We start from the raw sequence: 12,987 nt of genomic DNA, 5'->3' as shown, positions 1-12,987 counted from the left end.
GGAAAAAAATGTATATAACCTCTAGAGAGGTTTTATAAATTCATGGGTGACAAGGCTCCAAACTGCTTCCTGAAGAGAGTGAAGGGCCTTTAAATGCAGAGGGTGCTGTCTCCTGTCCAGGAATCCTAGTTTTGTCATCTGGGAAGTGGTGTACAGCTCTGCCCACTCTGCAGGGCTGCAACGAGGAGCTAATAGGTTTGAAACTGTTTTGAAAAATAAAAGGCACCAAATAGATGCAAAATTTGGATTAGCTTAATAATTTAATGATCTCTGAATAAGAATTTGCAATAAACTAGTAAGGCATGCTTCGGGAATTGTGATCTCAAATGCCAGTGGGGACCAGGTAGGTCAGAGAGATCGGCAGTGCCTCTGAAGTCCTGGCCTAGTGATTACTGAAGAGAAACCTGAAATCAAGTTGGCACCTAATTTTGAAAATTTCAAACCTTGTGCCATCGGTATAAAACACAGCCGCAAAGCCACACACATTTGCAATTTCTGGTATGTATTCCTCTAACTTAACAGAAGTTCAAAATTAACTAGTTTATCTCTAGTCCCTTGACATAGCTCTATGTCATCATTTCCAACACTGAAGTACTTCTTGAATTTAAAAGAAAGATCCAACTGTTAGGTGTTTTATTGCATTCTTGTTTTAATACACAATTGTTAGATGACATAAAAAGCAATTCATTTTGTATTGAGTACATATGGTGTTTGTTTTTCCATCCTTGCAATACCTGGGGAGGAGGGGATGGGTAAATCCACACCTAACAGGTACAATGCACACTAACTGGGTGAAGGGCACACTTCTAACTTTGACTCAAACTGTACAAAAGCAAATTATGTAACCAAAACATGTGTACAGGGGTAAAAGTTTGAAATTAAAAAAAAAAGCAATTCATTATGAACCTGAATATTTGACTAACCAGAATATCCCACATATCCTAATAGTGCCAAATGACAGATTTCTAAATACATGTGCATTATATTTATGTTTGTATAAACACGTGTGTACCTATACTCAAAGATGTAAATGTGTCTTTATCTATACATAAGTATGCTCTTGAAGCCAAAGAAAACACACTAGCCCTCTGAAAAAAAATTCTGCTTTTTATTTTTAATGTCAACCTGAAAGAGATTAGCAAAACTGTTAGATGGCATATTTTGATTTTATTATATATATTCAAGGTGTACAACATGGTGTTTTGACATACATATACATGGCAAAATGACTGCTACAGTCAAATCTGCATAGCCCTCACCTTCCGCAGTTACCCTGGGGGTGGGGTGTGTGTGGTAAGAACATCTACTCTCTTAAATCTACTCTCTCAGCAAAGTTTCAGTGTACACGTTATTAACTGTAGTCCTATGCTGTACATTAGATCTGTAGACACACTTATCCTCCATAACTCCAAATTTGTACCTTTGACCTATTTCTCCTCCTTTTGACCCCCTCCTGCCCCTGCTAACCACTGTTCCACTCTGTTTCTATTCATTTGACTTTTTCTTAGATTCCCATGTAAGCGAGATCATGCAATATTTTTCCTTTTGTGTCTGGCTTACTCACTCAGCATAACGTCCTCCTGAGTGTCCATCAACAGATGAATGGATAAAGAAAATGTGGTCTGTACATATAATGGAATGTTATTCCGTCTTTAAAAAGGAGATATTATCATTTGCAACAATATAGATGGACCCAGATGGCATATTAATGAGGCTCAACTTCCAGTTACAAAGTTAAAGCTTGATTACTTCCAACATCACTTTGAGATATAGGAAAATATTTCCAAATAATTTATATACATATGTATGATAGATGGATGAATGGATTTGAAAAACATTTATAAAAATACACACAATATAATGAAAAAGAGAGTAAAATCCTATAATAGATATGGAAAAGGGAGGCTGAGCAGCAGGATGGCGCCAGGGAAAGTTAACACGCAAAGACTCGCGGTGCCAGCCCTACACGACCTTTATGTACAGGCTGCAACCCCGCAGCCAAGACAAGAAGGACGCCATTCATCAGTTGTTCTCAGCATGCAAATGATCACACACGCTTACCTTTGCTCTCCTGGTGGGGAACCTCAATGAAATAAGTCTCTCCTATGACGTCAGCTGAAGATGACAGATCAACTAAAAATACTCTGAGGACATTAGAAAGCCAAGAATCTCGCTATGTTCCTTTATTCAACATCCAGAGAGCATATATACCCAGTTTTGCAACTGTCCACTGACTTATTTTTTACCCCGAGACAGGCTCCTATGCACACACACTAACCATCCACTCTCTTCGCAACTCCAATTAACAAAAAACAATAGGAAAGACTGCATTTTAAAGCAGGCCAGCTTTTAGTACCCGCAGATCAAGGACAGACAGTCCCAAACACTCCCGCCCACGCCCCTTCACCTCCCCTTCCCCGCCCTTCAGGGGGAGAGCCCATACTGTGTGCGTTTTCTGGGGTCCTGGCACTCTGATGCAAACCCTTTAGCTGCTTCTACCGAAACACCAAGCTGTGTGGTGTCTGCCTGTCTCCCCACCAAGCAGGGAGAGGCCCAGGAAGTCGGGGGCAGCAGAGAAAATCCCTCTCAGAGAGCGTTACAGGCTGCGTTACAGCCCCTAGAATTTACCTGCTGACGTCCTGGCCCCCCGTGCCTCGGGATGTGACTGTTTAAAGACAGGGCCTTTAAGAGGTGATTAAAGTAAAACAAGGTCATACGGGTGGTTCCTGATCCAACGTGACGGGTGTCCTTCTGAGAAGAGGAGATTAGGACACAGACACACACAGGGAAGGCCACGCAGAGACACAGGGAGAAGGTGCCACCCACCAGCCAAGCAGAGAGGCTTCGGGAGGAACCAACCCTCACGGCACCTTGGTCTGGAACTTTCAGCCTCCGGAACTGTGAGAAAATTAATCTTTGTTCTCTAAGCCACCCGGTCTGTTATGGCATCCCTTAGCCAACTGATACAGGATTAAAACCACCACCACAGCTGCTCCTGTGTTATTGAGGTGACCGTGTGGGTGAGAAGTCCCTACTGATGAGACACAACTCAAAGGAGAGATGGCATCTGGGTGCCAGGCCTGTGCCTTCTCAGCTCATCCTTAAAACTTTGCTCTATTTTTCTGCCTCTCATTTGAAACTGTTTGTGTTTGCCCAGCCATAGGCCTTTCAATCCGCTGACTGAAAAATCTCATCGATGGCTATTTCCCGCCGTAGGATGCCAACGGCTGCTGCTCAAATGAACTTTCGGTGACACTGGACTGGTGAGAGGGAACAGGGAATTGGCAGGATGAAGATGGAGCTGGTGAGAGTAGCAATGACATCTGCGAAATGTGGACGGAGGAACACAAACAATAGCATTTATGAGCACTTTACCATGACCCGGGCCCTGGGCTACACACTTGACATATGCCAGCTCTTTCAATGACGTCACATCACCCTACAGGTGCGGAAATGGATGTGGTTTGCACAAGGCCACATGCTAAGGTGCAGCCAGGATGTGGATCCAGCCAGTGCGATTCCAGAGCCTATGCTCTTAACCTCCGCCTCTCGGTGAACCCCACTCCTTCCCTGAGGGGCCGGGCTTCACTGACCTTGGTAGAAGTTAGGACTCTCCCGGCTGGGACAGAAATACAACTCAAGCTCCCATAATCTGGATAGAAGGTAGCCCTCAGAACTGACTCTAGACTCCGATGAGTTGTCGGGGCTTTGCATCTCTCTTCTCCTCTTCTCTCGGAACGTTGGCCACGTCTTTCCCGCCAGGCATGGGCCCTCTCCACATGCTGGGGCAGGGGACTGTGAGCAGCAGGTTCGCTCCATGCCAACACGGCGAGCCCAGAGGCCAGAGGCAAAGGGCAGATCTTCCCGCCAGCAGCAGGGGATGTCCTGGCCAGCCGGAGTCATGTGACTGCAGGACAGAGCTCTGAGCGGCCTTGGACGAACCCCCTCCTTCCCATTCTTGCTCCTAGTTCTCAAGAAGAACCATAGACTAGTGCCAGGGACAGAACACTCTGTGATACGAGGGGACTGGCTGGAGCTCTGTTCCAGCCTCCAGAAACAGGATTTCTTTCAATGTTTTAGCCCAGGGAGTCCCGGGACCCCTTGCTATGTAACCTGGAGCAGGCTGCCTTTCGGGGTCCCTGCATCCACCCCAGCCTTGGGAGACCAACTCACAATGAATCCGAGGCTTTTCTTTTCCCCTTACAGATACATGTGCAAGTAATAAACCCTCTTCGCCTAACTTGCTGCATATGAGTATGTTCTGTCTCTCGACTCAGACGAGGTGGTAACCAGTGCACAGTGAACCTGCTTCACAGACCACCCCGGGACAGATACCTGTCACCAATGTAGTTATTTCACCGTCCAGGCCTGGATCGTATGTCCACACCTGTGACAGAGGCAGAGGGGGGCGGGGGTGTGGCAGTCTGTTACCAGGAGAAGGAAAAAGAAGCATTAGCTTCCATAAATTGCAAGACCCCCATGATAGCTGAAGCTTAACCTAGACAGGTAAAGGTGTTTGCCCCAAGTCCCACAGCTAGGGAGAGAACTGAGCGTCCAGCTATAAAAGAAGTTCTTACATGGAAAGTTCTGCAGGTGCAGAACACTCCGTATTTCTAACACTGTTTGTATGAGAAAGGGAAGAAATAAGCGTGTGTATGCCACTTGTGTCTGGATAAAGAAACTGTGGAAAGATGGGAGCACAAAAAATCTAGTACAAGGGATTCCTTACAGGGATGGGGACAACAGAGTTGGCAGAGATAGGAATGGCTGCGAGACTGGTCGCCGTATACCTCTCGTATGTTATTTTTTAACCATTTAAGCATATTACCAGTTTTTAAATAGATATGCAAATTAAATTAAAGCTAAACTCTAAAAATTATCCATAGAAAAAAAGATTGGAGAGAAACAGGCTGAAATGATAACAGAACCTGTCTTTGGATGTTAAGTCTAAGCATGATTTTTTTCCTTTGAATTTATTTTCCAAATTTCCTAAAATGAACATGTATTGCTTTTTATAATGAAAAGGGAAAAAAAACTAAAAAATCTGAACTAGAGAAAATACTTTCAGAATTATTATTTCTGCTGTGCATACTCATCCATCACATGATCTATGAAGCAGAAATAATAATAATAATTCTGAAAATATCATTTCAATTGATTTTGGCTTCCCTGTAAATCAAATCACCCACCCTGCCGCTCTCCACCCGTCCACTGCCTCAGAGGGCCGAGCGGTGGCTGAGCTTCAAATTTCAACCGAGATTTGTAATGGCAGCAAGAAAATAGTTTTCAAAGTAGGCTCCGTTGAGAAAAGGAATTTCTAAATTCCAAAGTGCTTCCCTTGCAAAGAACGATGTGTGGTGGAGAAAAGGCAGGATACGACAGGAGGGGAGGCCTCCCCTTGCAGGAAGGAGGAAAAGCCCCTCTGGTCTGCAGGATGGTGGAGAGATTGGGAGGTGGGGTGATGGTCTCACCCTCAGGCTGACCTCTGAGAACCCAGCACCCGCACCCCTCCACGGGCCTTGGCCTTGATGGGTCAGGGAGGGTCCAGCACGCAGAGAGAAACTCCAAACAAATCGAGGGGAGGAAAATTGTTATGGCCTGACTTGTGTCCCCCCCACCATTCATATGTTCAAGTCCCAACCCCCCAGTACCTCAGAATGTAGCCATATTTGAAGATAAGGTCTCTAAAGAAGTTATTAAGATGAAATGAGGTCATTAGGGTGAGGCCCTAATGATTCAGGCATAATCCCACAGGACTGGTGTCCTTATAAGCAGGGAAGAGACAGCAGGGTGCACATGCACAGAGGGATGACCGCGTGAGGCCACAGCAAGAGAGCAGCCACCTGCAAGCCAAGGAGAGAGACCTCGGGAGAAACCAACCCTGCCGGCACCTCGATCTTGGACTTCCAGCCTCCAGACTGGGAGGAAACAAATGTCTGTTGTTTAAGCCACCCAGTCTGTGATACTTTGTTATGGCAGCCCCAGGCCAAGAGGCGAGGCGGAGACAGTGCTCCTAGGCGGTGGTGCTCAGGAGCTCAGACGTGCCCATGAGTACTGGTGGGGACACAGGAGCTGCCAGTACCAGCAGATGCATCGAAGCCCACAGGGTGGGACGAGGCTGCATCCAAACACAGGGACCTCACCACCAAGGAAAGGCGAGATCACTGGCATCAGCCGTGGTGCTGGCATGCCCACAAACAGACCAGGAAGGATGAGCAAACCCCCTTCAGGACACACACACGGTGTCAGGGACTGGGCCGCATCAGCCACCCAGAGCAGGGCCCACAGGAGGGCCGCAGTGAGCAGTTCCTGCATCCCCACAATGGTGCACGAGCATCCCATGGTCCCCCAGACCCCCTGGGGAAAGGAAGGAGGGAGGAAGAAAGAAGCTCTGAAACATAGTATTTCCCCTGAAAGGGACTGTTTTCATGCAGAAGCATTTAAGTCACTTTTAACTGACCAGTCGGAGTGTTTCCCACCTCCTTTTTGGCCGCAGCAGCGAAAGAGATGGACAGGGGACACACACACACACACACACATACACACACACTTTTTTTGCACCTCTGCACTGTCGTAGATTCATTTCCAACCAAACCATGGGTGTTACTGATGGCAAAAAGGCATCTATAAGTGAGACACCAAGAAAAAGGACTGAAACTTGGCCAAAGCCGTTAGTAAGCCTCAGGCATCCTAGGGCAGAATCCAAACTGACCTTAAGGACATTTGACTGGGTAGAGTTCCAGAAGTCCTAAAAGGGCTTGGGCCGCAGGGGCCCTCTCTTGAGATGTGGCATGAACCCCAGGGGACACGTTATGTGAGGCTCTGGTCTGTCTCACTAGAGGGTGAGATCCAGTCTAACAGCTTGGAGGTCTTCCTGCTTTTTTCCATTTTTAAAAGAGCAGACGTTCCCCTGGGAAAGAGATATTTAGCTACCCAAACAAATCAGAGAAGTGGAGGGATGGAAATAAACCAGGCATCTGCCTGCCACCGTGGCAGTGCCCAAAGAAATCACATTAGCTGGAGGGGAACATCCGGCCCAAGTGAGGGCTGCTCAGCTTGGCTCTGTCCCTGCCCAGAGCGGATGACGAATACAACTGTCTTTGTTCTGGTTCTCAACGTGAAGGACGGTCCGTGGGGTTATTTGTCTAGTTTGTTGACTCTCATAAAAGACATTCATAAATTTATTCTCGGTGCCAGGGGTGCTTACTGGTGTCAAAGTGGAGTCTTTTCAGACAGTTGCTCCATGTTAAAACAAGCCACTCAGATACATCTATAAATAATTGTCTGGGCTTCGTTTAGCTAACAAACGGCTTTTTCTCTCTCTCTCTCCTCGTTTTAAAATCAACTCTAAAATGATTTTATAAACAACGGGAGGAATTTCCCATTAATATTAAAGTGTGTCTGGGTTGGTCATTTTAATAGAACTTTCCAGAGGGAACAAGCAGTCCTTCCATCTTGTCCATGTGAAACCTGTTTCCTTTTCAGAACAAGACGTTTGGCAGCCCGGCCTCTCTGGGGCCAGTCATAGCTTCCTCTCCCCACCGTCCCACGTCCATCTCTGTCACTTCTGCGGCCAAAGAGGAGGAAAGAAGGGCTGAACAGCCAGGAGAACATGTCACCACCCTGAGGCCTTCGGTGTTTCTACTCTGACCTCTACTCTGTCTCCAGAATTTTATTTTCCAGGCCACCACCTATCTTGGTTAGAAAGGTGAAATTATAGCTGTGTCAGTTTTGTTAATATAAGAGAACTCTCCCTGACAGCCCCCTGAAAATAACAGTAGCTCAAATAAAACAGAAATGTAATCTCTTTTACATAAAGGAAGTCCAGAGATAGACCACCCAGGGTCAGCTTCACCTTCTGTCTTAGTAATTTACCATCATTGGCATGTCACCTCATGGTCCCAGATGGCTGCTCAGCTCCAGACATCAGGTCTGCATTCCAAACAACCAGAAGAAAGAAGAGATGAAGGGATGCGCTCCCTCTCATTTAAGGACATTTGCTGGAATTACCATACAACACACCTTATGCTTCGTCAGACAGAATCTAGTCAGATGACCTCACCTAGCTGCAAGGGAGTCTGGGACACGCCATCTTTTCAGCTAGGCAGCAGTGTTATTTGAAAGGGAATGATTGATGGACATTGGGAAGCCACCAGCCATCTCAGGCACAACAGTGAGTACATTCGATAACCTTCCACAGAGATTCCAGCAAATACAAATCCACATGCCCACACGATCCTGCCACTGTGCTATTTTTAAAGAGTTTCTGTTGTCACATCCCTGCTCTTTAAAACTTACTTTCCATCTCTCGCTTTTTCTTTCTCAGAGTTGGAATTCTGAGAAATTGGCCCACCAGCCTGAGATCAGGCTTGCTTCTCACCAGGTCAGGAGCACATGTTGTCTTAAACTCCTGGCCCAGGGTCTGTCTCCTGCACTCTGTGGGTCCTACGAGGCCAGCTGTGTAAAGCACCCTACGAGGAACCCTATAAATACAACTTGAAAGCAAAACTTGAGTCTTGCTTCATTCCTGCTTCACTCAGGGACCAGCACAAAGATTTCACCCCCTAGGACCCCCCACAGCAGACGGTGCCAAAAGCAAGGTCAAAGGCAAAGCAGCTCTGGCCAGCATTAGCGGCGAGCCCCGCCGACGGGTGAAGTCCACTGACTGGGCCAGACCCATGGACTTTGTGGACGGTCTGCTGCTCCCTTGGGTCCCCCCTTGGATTCTGAAGACCAACTTCAGCTTGGACCTCACACCTCGTCTGAGACCCCAGACACTGCCCCTGCTTTGCCGCATGGGATTTCAGCAGACAAACGTTAGCTGACCTCCAGGTGCCCTCCTGCCCTTCGGTGCCACCCCACCAGCCCAGCTCCAGTGCCTGCTCCACTCCGCACCAGCCGGTTACTGCTGGCAACCAATGCTGTTGAGGATGGAGTGTCAGAACAACATCCTCAACATGAAACCACCCCACACTAGCACTGGGAGGTTCACGTGAGTGGGTGGAATGAGGATTACCATGCAGTTGTCACAGAAAGGTGAAGACAAGTAGGAATGGAAAGAAAAAACAAGCCACAGAGCAGCCTTCCTAAAATCGGACACCACGACCTATCAGTTCCATGCAATGTTACTAGGTGTTTCCAACCCCAAAAGCACGGTCAGCTAAGTTTAGAAATTGCTGCCTCTAGAGATTTATATCTTAGCAAACTAAAGGCTCTGAGAAGATCTGCATAAAGAAGGCTGGCTGGCCCAGCATTTTCTGAACTGTTTAACCTCTTTCCTTCTGGAATGTCTATTAATGCTTCATAATACCAATGTTCATCAAAACACTAAATGATGCAGTCAAACACTGATGGCCGTAGCTACTTCTCTGACTCTGAAATCAAACCACTGGCATTCAAATCCCCACTCCAGCACATTTTAGGGGTCCGACCTAAAATCCATTGTGTTACTAAATCTCTTTGTGCTTTAGCTTCCTCATTTGTACTATGGGGGTCACAGTAGTATCAATTGCATAGAGTGGTTATGAGGATTGAATAAATTAATGCGTGTGGAATGTTTAGAAAAGAATTATTAACAATTGTGATGAAGATGATGACAAGGACAAAGATGATAAGAACAATTAAAATGACACTGAAGATGAAATGTCCCACAGCTTGTAAGTGTGTTTCTCCCAGTGGCCAGGATTACGGTTGTGATCATTTCTATGTCTCCAGCATCCCACACGAGCCCTGGGTGTTCCATAAATGTTTGTTGAATGACTAACAAATGGAAACCTGAAGTATACAGCATGAAGAATCTCAAAAAGCAACACTCTTCGGACAGTAGTTACAGGAAAAAATCAAAGCAGAATTCTCACCAAGGAGCAGGACTTGTATTTGTCTTCCCAAACGTGTGTACAGGTCTCTACTGACCACCTGGAAGGTGGGACAAGACAGCTGGATCTGACACACACTGTCCTCTGACCTGAAATAGCACATTGGCACCTTTTTCTTTTCTTCAGAGCCAATGTATTGATCTACCAGGTGGCCTGGGCTAAAAACAAGGGTGGCTAACGGAACCTTGCCACTTACATCGTCGGTCTTGGGGATCTGAATGAGAGAACTTACAGAGAAGGCCAGCAGCTGGCGGGAGAGACAGAGAGCCGAGCAGTTAGGTGGAGAGAGGACAGAGAGAAACCCGGTGGCGGTGGGTGGCGGTGGGTGGCGGGTGCCGTGGAAGCCCAGAGAGCACAACCTTGATTAAGCTATGGGACTGAGTCCAGGGCAGCCCTCTTCCCGAGGAGAGAAGCTCCATGGCCTGCAGCGTCCATTGGCCTGGAAACCCCGCGGACATTTCACGGATCCCGAGATGGAGGGAGGAAGGCAGGAAGGACCCCGCCGTGAGTGGAGGCCCAAAGTGGGTCCCAGCAGCAGCAGCAGGCAGCTGCAAGAGAACCCCTGGTGGGGGCTCCGGGTACTTGGCCCTGGCCCGGACCCCACCACCAGGGCCCGGGTCTTATACGGTTAGAAGAAAACACGATATTTACAAGATCCAAGTAATAATGCAGAAGCCAGGCTTGGGCGTCTCCCCTTGTCTGCGCCAACTCCTGCCCCGCCCAGCCCTGGATCACCTGGTCCCTTCACTCTCCCGTGTGCACACCTAAGTGTTTACACACCTGCACCCACACACGCCCACACTTCGCCTAAATGGTGATTAAGCTCACTCGGCCCTACATCCCCTGGTCGCTGTGCCCTGGGCCTGCGGGGGGGAACGGAGGAGGGAGCCCCAGGACTGATGTCGGGGGGCTGGGCAGCAGAGGAAGCCAGGAGGAGCCCCACGTGGGAATTCAGACGGCATCGGTCCCCACGCACAGCTGCCTGTGGCTCCCCGTTCCGCCTCACTGAAGCGATGTCCTCAGAGCCACCAAGGCTGCCCTCTGCTTCCACACACGCACTTCCACACCCCTCCCAGCTCGGGATTTCACACAGCCGTCCCCTGCCGGGGACACGCTTCCCCCCGATGGCCACCTCCCTCCTTCAAGTCTCTGCCACCCTCACTCCTAGGCCCCGCCGCCCCCCCACACACACGTCCCTGTCGCCCACACCCTGTGTCTCGTAACAGAGAGAGCATTTATCTGCTAGGTTGGTGGTTTGCTGTCAGAACTCCACAAAAACGCAAGCTCTACACGGGCAGGTGTCTCAGTCTGTGCCGTCCCCAGCGCACGCACCTCTGTGCCTGCAGGTGCGCCTAATGTCACAGGCACTCGGGAGAACGTATCTGGATGGACACGTGCGTGGGCAGGAGCAGGGAGTGACATGTCACCGCTCAGGGCAGATGGGATTCCTGCACCCACAAAAGACAGGGGCTGCAGTGACTTTATTTGGATATTAAAGAAAGAGGCAGAAATTTGGGTCACTGAGACGGTGGAAGGAAGGGGTATCTAGAGAGTTATAGTCTTGAAAAAAATACTAACAGTGATTTTCTCTGCGGCTGGGATTATGAATGATTTGTACTTTATATCTTATATTATGTATACATAATAAATATAAATATATGTTTATATAATGAATATAAACATATGACAAATGTAAGTATATATTTATAAATATAATATATAAATATAGTCAACATATATTTGAAATATTACATTTATGTTTTATATATTTATACATTCATTTTATTTTTTATATATTATTTGAATTTTATAATGAGGCTACATGTAACTTCTGTAATATTAAAAAAATCTATTTTGAAAAAGTACCGTGAATGAATGCGCACAGCAGCAACCCTTTTGTGCTAGAGAGGAGACTGTGCCCTGAGCTCTGAGGTCAGTCCCCCGGGCCCAGCCTCTGAAGTCAGGGTCAGATCACATAAGCATTAGGGGAGGTTGAGAGGCCCTTGTGGTACAACTGTATGGCCCAGAATTCCTGGCTTTGGGGTCTGCTTAACCTAGTCTCCTCTTCTAGTAACAGAAGCCTGATGCTCCTTGGGAAAGTGTCTCTCTCTCCAGGAGTAAGGGTGACCCAGGCCTGGTCACTCGAGCATCCAAGATTAGTTCAGGGGTATGCATGTGACCCAATCAGAGTTCAGCCCAGGGCCTTGCTGGAGGCCTAAGAGCAAACCACCATACTCTCTTTTCCACTGGACTTAAGCCCGCCATCCCGCCACAAGAGAGCACCAGCCTGAGGACAGGGCCAGCACCCAGAGCGTCCCCTGTGGCAGCATCTGACACCTGGGTGCAGCCATGCCTGAAGCGAGCCCTACCCTCGTCCTGCTCAGTGTGATGAGCTGACTGTGCTTAGGTCAGTTTTCTTAGACACAGTTAACGCGGGGACCCCTGAGATACAGAGCGGGGTGTTCTCTGGACTCTTCCACCCGAGGAAGAAGTCTGCTCATGGGCTCTCAGCTGGAACATATGTGGTGGGGTTTCATGAACAGAAGAAACTACTAGAGCAGATAGTGTCCCTGCTCCACCCAAATCCTTCCCACCCCCTCACGCTGTCTTTTGCTGTTTCTGGTACCCAACCCCCACCTTCCACGTGTTTTTGTTCTCAAAAGCCTGAACCTGCAAGAAGTGTTGAAGAGAGTACGTTGGTCTGGGGTGGCCCTTAGCTGATGCCTGAAGCTCATGGGGACGTGAAAGCCCAGCTTTCTACCACCTCCGAGTGGCAACTCCTACTCCAGAGTCCCCACAGGATCAGGCTGAAGTGGCCTTCACGGGACTCCAGCTAAAGCCTCGCTTGGCTTCTTCCCCTGCCCTGGGCTGCCGCCCGCCCCTCAAGGTTTCCCTGGGAGCACGTCCCTCACGCCTCAGCTGCACAAATCCTCACCTCTCTGCAGAACACGACGTGAGACAGCAGGTGCCAACGGGTGAGGCCAGGTGGGCTCTGCGCGACCCCGCAAAGAGCACGGGGCTGGCGTGCCTGTGGGTCAGCTTTCCCAGCCCATGCTTCCCATCCAACCCCAAAGACGATGTGCAACCACACAGACTCCTGCTTCTCCCCAAC

This window comes from Propithecus coquereli, unplaced genomic scaffold (genome assembly GCF_000956105.1).
Source record: "Propithecus coquereli isolate 6110/MARCELLA unplaced genomic scaffold, Pcoq_1.0 Scaffold301, whole genome shotgun sequence".
Lineage (NCBI taxonomy): Eukaryota > Metazoa > Chordata > Mammalia > Primates > Indriidae > Propithecus > Propithecus coquereli.
This window is presented reverse-complemented; position numbering follows the sequence as displayed.